Here is an 8,795-nt window from a genome sequence, read left to right as displayed (position 1 = left end):
TTATACTCCCCTACTGTAGGTTGGGGATCGGTTAATTAGTTGCCGGTTAGAGGAGTAAAATCACATTTTTTACTCATGTGATTTTACTCCTCTAACCGGTTATAAGGGACCGGTTGGAAATGCCCTAATTCATGTAACCGATTATACCCACCAGTTGGCTAAGTCAAAGCCGTGATGGCGGCACCCGCATCCTCGGCAACCTCATTCTAGGTTTCGGAGTCTCCAGACATGGTGATATTGAGGGAGTAGAGGACGTAGCGAAGTTGAGAACAAATATATATGATCACATTTAGATCTAAACTTGTTCCATAGGGTCCTGCGGATCAAATTTAGATCTAGACATTTGTGCCATCGTAGATGCATGTTCTACTTATTTGTATAATTGTATAATTAGTCGTTGTTTCCCGAGCTGTGAATCAACTTTAAATCTGAAAATATGTGTCATGGTAGACGCGTATACGATATATGTGCTGAATTTTTTCCAGAGCTGTTTACAAGTTCAGAGATTCGTTGTCCTTGGTATTGATATGATTTAGACTTCTTGTGGCAGAACTTACTGATATGATTTTTACGGTCTACTAAGCATGTGAGTTTTCATTTCGTATTGTCCCAATGGATGTTATATTGTATAAGATAACAATAAGAAATGTGAATCACAAAAGTAATAGACGACTAGCATGTTGCACGTGCATTTGTGCTGGCAACCATGCCAGTTTACTTTAAAAGTACTTCGACATTATGTTTTTTCTCTTTTATTTCATATTTATGCAATGATAATAGTAGTGGTCAAACATGTGCATTGACGATTGTCAACGTTCTAAACAATAATATTTGTAGCTATACAAGGAAGAACTGGCCATTATTTATTGGCACCATTTCCCTGGTAACACCTTCTTCCCAAGAAAACCGTTATACTGATAACACAAAGTATTTAGCTTAGCTCGATTTTACATGCGTGATTTTGGAATCAACAATAGTTTCTCCTTCCTGCGAACGGTTAGCCCAAACACCTCTGTCATATAGATATTTTTTCTCTCAACCCCAACCGGAAGTTCCCAATCAAAATGGTTCACAAGGTTTGCTAACATAAATTCGACATTTGCGATTCCGAGGTTTATACCAGGGCATATCCTTCGTCCGGGCCCGAACGGCAAGAACTGGAAATCATTCCCCTTGAAATTGACATTTGTAGCGGTGCCTTTATCTGTAAATCTTTCAGGTATGAACTCTTCCGCACCCTCCCAGGAGCTCGAATCCCTCCCAACGGCCCATGCATTTATGACGACACGAGTTCCAGCAGGAACCATGTATCCATGGATGGTACAATCAGCCATGGCAAGGTGCGGAGCAAGGAGAGGCGCAACAGGATACAACCTGAGAGGCTTTTTTTATTACTGCTCTTAGGTACACCATGTTGTTCATGTCAGATTGGCTCACAATTTCTTGTCCCCCGGGTATGATACTCCTCACTTCGTCTTGTAGCTTCCCCATGAAGTGTGGCTTCCTCATGAGCTCAGCCAAAGTGAATTCGAGGACGTTAGCTGACGTGTCTGTTGCACCGAAAAATACATCCTGTGGATAACAATTAGTTGGGGGGTAACGAGAAACATATACAAATCAAGGTATATAATTTGAAAGGTATTATCTCTAACTTACTGTGAGAAGAGCTTTCATGTGCTCTCTTGTGAGATCATACTCCGGCTGAACAGATAGCAAAATATCCACGAAATCCCCATCCTTGTGATCAAACGCTGACTTGCGCTTGCTCACACGATCGTCGATCACCTTGTCCAACAGATCAGCCCATCTGTTCCTCACTCTTTCGGCCTTGGCACAAACCGCCCTCTTAAGCACTCCTGCCCTACCCAATGCTGGGAAGTACTCCTCCAAGTTGAACCCGCCCAAAAGCCGCGAGGTATCGTTGATGAGTTCCCGAAACAACTTGCTCCGTCCATCTTTCAGGAATAACTTGCCCGACACGATACGGGACGCCATGTCATTTGAGAATGAGTTGAGTAGCTCGCTCGTGTCGACTGTACCACTGGTTGTGGCTGCCTCGTTGATCTTTGCCATCGCCATGCTGACCTATGAGATGATAGCATGCATCTTAACTAAAGTATGAGAAGCTACTAGTTCGATATGTAACTGTTAATTAGCTAGAAGAGGACAACATGGAAGTCATTTTTTTTCTTTTGCGAGAGACATGGAACATGGAAGTCTTTTTTTTTGCGAGAGACATGGAAGGCATTGTTTTCCTTTATTCAAATTGAACTGAAAAAACGTCTTATATTTTAGTACAGAGGTAGTAGTAGTCAAGTCCAAATCAGTGTGACAATAATGATTGCAATATCATTGAAATAAAAATCTATCAAAGTGGCAAAAATTGCAAGATCCATAAAAATCAGTACCTCCTCCATCCTGTCTGCTGCGGAAAGATTGAACCTTTTTAACGCTCAGCATGTGGGTGGTGACGAGCTTCCTCGCATGCCGCCAGTACTCGCCATATGGTGCGAACGCGATGTAGGAAGAGCCGTACATGATGATGTCGGAGATGGCGGAGCGGGGCCGCGACGCTAGGATATGGTCATGCGTGTGCAGCACCGCCTCTGCTGCGTGCGGCAAAGACACGACGAGGGTCGGCACGGCGCCCAGTCAGAGGAGCATCACGTTGGGGCCATGCTTCCTGGCGAGGCCACGGAGGGAGATGTGCGGGAGGGAGCCCACGAGGTGCAGGTGTCCGATAATAGGCAGCGCCGATGGCGAAGGCGGGAGGCACTGCCCTGTCGATCCTGTCTTTTTGGTGAACCAGTGATGGAGAGACAATAGGAGGAGGGGGAGCAGGAACAGAAACCATGCCGGTGCAGGCGTCTCTAGCATGAGCTTCTGTATGAGGTCCGCCATGCTAAGCTCAGTTGCTCTATGTGGTTAGTATCACAAGCCCGGTTGCTTTATAAGCAGCCAGGCCGGGTAGAAGGCGAAAAAAGCATGTGTATACAATACATGCATACCTGCGGTGCACTGAACTTGGAGCAATATTTGTGCTTGCGTGTCCAAATCGGGTTTAGTCTTTCTGATGGATGACCTCTTCGTATTCAATTAGCATACGTGTGCTAACGTTGTCACTGGCTCAATCGTTGTCCTTCTTCTCGTACCAATGAATACGGCCATAACAGTCTTCTCCTCCCACCTATCGTGGAATTCCATCACGCGGGGGAAGTACACGTCCAACCTCCATGCTAGTGTATTTACACCTGCACAATACAAATTTAAATGACTGTTTGCTTGTTTTTAAATATTAAGTCTGTTGCAGTTAATAACACATCTTTTCACTTCTTATTTTTAAATATTAGGTTTTTAACAATTTGGTCTTGTACATGTAGGCCTTGCTGTCAGAGGTTTGACCCACTGTTTGACCTTTTTTGCATATATGAAAATAAGTTGTTCATGAATATCATCAAGTCAAGAAACTCAGAAAGATTATTAGGATAAAAAAATTAGCGACAAAAAATAACAAGATATTTGTCTGCACAATGAAGAAGACACCATTTCACTACTGGATGGTACTTACTGTTATACCTTGTCTTTTTAATTGTATTGCGCCATTTCAAATCTAGAGAAGATATTATGTGTATCCTTGTTTTCAGCCCTTTCCAAAGTAGTTTACTGATGATTAACTTTCAAACCACTTGTATGGTCAGGAGGCGAGGAATGTATTCGTATAACACGCACGGTTTAATATTGAAGTATTCCTGAAGAGGACGAATGATTGACAGATACTGGCCTAAAGTTGCAAAGACCTTCAACATTAATGAAGGCTCAATATTCGCCTTCCATTTCAGCAATTTTTCAGATGAGATCCATATGTCTATGTACCGTCTATAATACTAATTTCGAAAGGTTATAGATGTTGCATGTGAAACTTGGTGCTCGTGTAGTTGTGTAATGGGGTAGCTGAATGATGAAGCTATATGATGTTGTACTCTGATATATTTCAATTATGAAATCCTGCTTCCTTAATATGAAAATGAAATATATTGTGTGCTTAGTATGAAATGTGAATTAGATTAATAAATAGATTATTAATAATAGGGAAATTAGCTTATATTGCAAACGATTATTGAGAAAACACCGTGGGCGATGACCTGAGTCAAAGCACGCAGTTTCCAGGAATAAACCCAGTTGGATCAATGAACAATCACACACGACATCCTCTTGAAAACTGTTTGCGTTATGCCTCCTTGGGCAAACATTTACCACATAAAAAGTGTGTGATGGACAGCCTTTGCCACACAGTTTCTTCTACGCACCGTGTGTGATGCATTCAATGATGCAAACGATAAAATTATTAATATCATGTGCAATGGCAACACTATCACAAATGATTTAATGGGTAAAATTGTGTGTGATGTATCTGTGAACGGAAACATTTTTATTGGAGTGACTATATGAGATGTATATACGAACGGAACGTACTTCTTGGATTAACTATGTGGGATGTACATACTAATAAAAACATATTCCTTGGATTGACTGTGTGAAATGTACGTACGAACGAAAACGTTTAGCCGGGACTCACTGTGTGGGATGTACTTATGACCGAAAATGATTTGACATGTATAATTGTATTTTTTTAGCACAACTGTACGTATAATCATATTTGATCGCTCGCCCATCGCACACGACCTTATTTTGCCGATCGTGTGTGCCAGGAGGGCCTATCCCCAACGGTTTCTTGGTTGTGTGGGAAGGACCCCCCTATCACAGTCACTCACTTGGCGATGGTTTGAAACACCGTCGTGAAAAGGGGTTAAAAACCGTTTATATAGCACCTCCCTGTACTAGTGGTGTCTCCTAGATTGGTTAGATGTCGCTTAGGAGCCTCCGGTATGATGTGGAATTAAACCAAGAAGTTTGTAAGGGCAAGAAGATCGCCTACTACGTGAAGATCTATCCAATGAGACAAGTCCTTCATGGGCGATGTCCATGGTGGGATATGCAAGGTTGCTTCTTCGTGGACCCTTCATGGGTGTAGGCCTCCGTGGACTCGCGCAATTGTTACCCTTCATGGGTTTAAGTCTCCAGCAATGTGGATGTACGATACCACCACTTACCGGAACCATGCCAAAATTCTACATGTCTCCATTGCGTTTGCCTTCTTCAAACTCTTCCCTTTACTTTCATATGCAATGTTTTACATTCCACTGCTATACTCTTAGAATTGCATGTGTAGGTTGATTGCTTGACTTGTCATAATTGCTAAAATATGCCCATAATTAAAATTGGGAAAATGAAAGATTTTCATTTGGTCAAGTAGTCTAATCACCCCTCCCCCTCTAGACATACTTTCGATACTACAGTCCCGCAACAATCAAGCAGAGTGCCAAATCACAAACCGAGGTGATGTCGTCCACAAATTTCTATGAACTTTTGACATAGCCGTTGGCAGATTCCTCTAACAGACACGAAGGGTTGTGTGCTTTCCTGGTGGATCTTTGGGTGGCGGTGATGGGGCGCCTCGAGAGTTGTCCTAGCGATCCTTTTTAACACAGTACAGACATGTACACTTATATAATGCACATATATTCAACATTATGATCACACACGCGCATATCGTACCCCTATGAGCATCTTACAAAGACTGAGTCGGCATATCATATTGAGATTGATGAAATCGGTATAGATGCCTTCGTAATTGACGAGAACGTCTGCTTCCACTGAAAGCACATCGTGGAAAGGTCTGAAATAAATTTAGAAATATGCAAGCACGAGAACTTTGATGAGCCGTTGGCTGCAACGATCGCTGAAAGGCCTGGGATATCAATGTCTTCCTAACTATCCAACCACAGATTGGTTCGTAGTCATCCTAGTGACCTAGAAGGGCATGCTTCCACATATGGTTCAAAATTATTGCCCACCTTCATAGTTGTTTAAAATGATTATGAAGGGCGGCCCATGTATTTACACAGGGCAAGGCAGTACGCACTAACCACACCAGCTTATTAGTGATGGTTTCTAGTTTTTCTCAAATTTTTAAATAACATGTTATCTTAGTGCTATAGCTTTTGGAGGGGCATCACGCTAACATACAATTCAGCGGCTTTAGCGTGCTACATCTCAGGGACTCAGGGATATATCAACGCTATAACGTTTGGAGGGGTATCCCGCTAATTACAACATGTACAATGTAGTGGCTTTAGCACGAGCGATGGAGTGAGGCCTTTTGGCTCTTGGGCTTCATGGAGACCAAAATTCCCAAAAGAAAAAAAAGAATCAAAAATCAACCTTTTAAGTTTAAAAAATTTCTGAAAACAAATAATAAGTACTTATAGATGTATACTAGAGGTGTGCAAAATTTCATTATAAAATACGTTTTGATATGAGTTGTACGAAAGAAAATCATGTACATATATTTAGCTAGTACACATCCATAAGTATGTGTGTAATTTTTCCAGGTCCTAGTTAAACATAAAGTTCTGATTTTTTTTTAAATGCAGGCTTCATGGGGCTCGAGCTCCATTAGCAATCTCCACTTTAACGCGCTATAGAGCCATTTAGCGCACAACTGAGGCTCCGCTAGTTACAATATCGCGCTATTGAATAATCTGGTTACTTCGAAGTAGACGGCCGTGTTTAATTCTAACAGTCATCTTAGACGAGTCACACTCAAAGCATACGTATGCTGACTCGTGACGTGACAAAACGTATACCGACTGCTTGAGAAGATCTCGTCTTGGAGACTAATTAAACATGGACTAACGATTGTGGTGGTAAATTGATGTTTGATGAGAGCAAGCTAGAGACAACCAAACGATAGTACTCCCTCTGTAAACTAATATAAAAGTGTTTAGATCATATAAGAGTGTTTGGATGATTAAAATAATAATCTAAATGCTTTTATATACTCCTTCTGTACCAAAATAAGTGTCTTAACTTTGTACTAACTTTTGTACAAATTTGTAGTAGAGTTGAGACACTTATTTTGGGATGGAGGGAGTATTAGTTTACAGAGGGAGTAGATATCATGGTTTCAGTTGCTCTTTTTCTTTATTGTGTACTTTTTTCTATGCATTACTAGTTCACTGCATCAGAGGACAGTATGAAAGCAGGAGCGCAGAATGGTCTCCCGCCTAGGCTAGGCTACCAGTGACTGAGAAGGATGTATGTTTACATATAGGATCACTTTTATCGTTACCGTTTGTGGTAGCTTCATGTAAAAAGCAAAAGGTCAATTTGATTTTCTTAATAGAGAAGTGTACTTTTAGTCCCTTAACTTTTGAACTGGATAAGTTGCATCTCTGTCTCTTGAAACTGGACAAGTTCAGTCCCTTGCCTTGGCTGTGCCGGTTACTTCTACCCCACAAATTTAGATCAATCCTATCTAATTAAGCCTTTTGGTTTTGGGAGCAATCTCACCACATAAGAGCATCTCTAGCCCCTCAACGACCCCTCAAACTTTAACTCAATATATTTTGAAGAGTTAAATAAAAATAGTTTATAGCCAAACTCTTAACTTAACTCCCTAAAATATTTTTCACACTAGTTTATTTCAAATGTATAATTTTTTTCAAGAGTACGCCAATGGCGTACCATATTTGTATAGAAGGAAGAAGGTTAATTACAAGAGCGGCCTAATGTGGATGTGAACATCCACAAGACACATCCCCACCTTACACCAAAGTAAAACAAGGGTCACTCTATCACGAAGGGGTCTAAACCACCAACTCCAAAACTTGCCTCACGCCACTCTTTGATCTCCTCTAAGGCTATGTCTACCAGCTGCCTTGCCGTCCGCTGCTGTTGTTGCCTATTGAATACCCGAGCATTTCGTTGCTTCCATATGAGCCAAGCAGTACCAATTACGATGGAGTCGAAGCCACGCTGAGTCTTGCCTACGAATTTAGTCCTCTGTCCAAACCACCAAACCTGAAACGTGCCTGTGGTGGTGGGGGGATGTCAATATTGATTTGAAGCCTATCGCAACACCCATGCCACACTTCCCTCGCATAGACGCAGTGTCCGAAAATGTGATCAACATTGTCTTCTTCCTGCAGGCAAAGATATCAATGTGAAGGATCATCCTGAAGCCCATGCCGCGCATGGCGGTCAGACCTCCAAAGCTGATATTTGGTTGTCAGCCATGTGAAAATCTTGCACTTTAGAGGTGCCCAGCTCCTCCAAATACACTCTTCGGTGGGAGATATCTCAAGCGTATATTGAAACTACTCGATTGAAACAAAAATTTAAACAATGATAGGAAAATTTAGTGCATTGTATAACATCAACTTAAACTACCCGATACGAACTAAAACTAAATAAAACTAATCTTCTTCGGCCAGGATTTTCTCCCAATCTACGTCACCCGCCGGAGCCTCCAAAGCTAGAGTCACAAACAAAAGATTGATCACTACCATTCCATCCTCATCGCTGAGCCCCCACCGGACTGTCTAGCCTTATCGATGATATTCTTGTAGAGCTCGAAGACCCGGAGCTCCTCAATGACGTGCTCCGAATGATTTTCTTGGAGATCGTCCATATATACCTCGTTGGTGTGTGCGGCCTTGATTTTCTCAAAGGCCTCCTGATTCTCCCGCACTTCACGAAGGGAGACTACTCGGGGGTCTACGAGGACGAATTACGAGACAGCGCCACTGCTGAGAGGAAACTTTGTATTCTTCTTGCTGTTGTGGAGGCGGACCGCCGCCACGTCATAAGCGCGAGCCACCTACTTTGCCCACTAGAGCAAATTGATCCACTGCCGCTTCCCCACGTCCCAATCGTTAATCTATGATACCCAT

The 8,795-nt window shown here is 42.1% G+C and overlaps 1 pseudogene; it reads right to left on the bottom strand.

The window, feature by feature from the left end:
- Nucleotides 1-947: 947 nt before the first annotated feature.
- Nucleotides 948-2,901, bottom strand: LOC119280743 (annotated as a pseudogene).
- Nucleotides 2,902-8,795: the final 5,894 nt, after the last annotated feature.

Source organism: Triticum dicoccoides, chromosome 3B, assembly GCF_002162155.2.
Source record: "Triticum dicoccoides isolate Atlit2015 ecotype Zavitan chromosome 3B, WEW_v2.0, whole genome shotgun sequence".
Taxonomy (NCBI): Eukaryota; Viridiplantae; Streptophyta; class Magnoliopsida; order Poales; family Poaceae; genus Triticum; species Triticum dicoccoides.
Note: the sequence above shows the minus strand (reverse complement) of the source record. Positions and strands in the feature narration are given on the sequence as shown.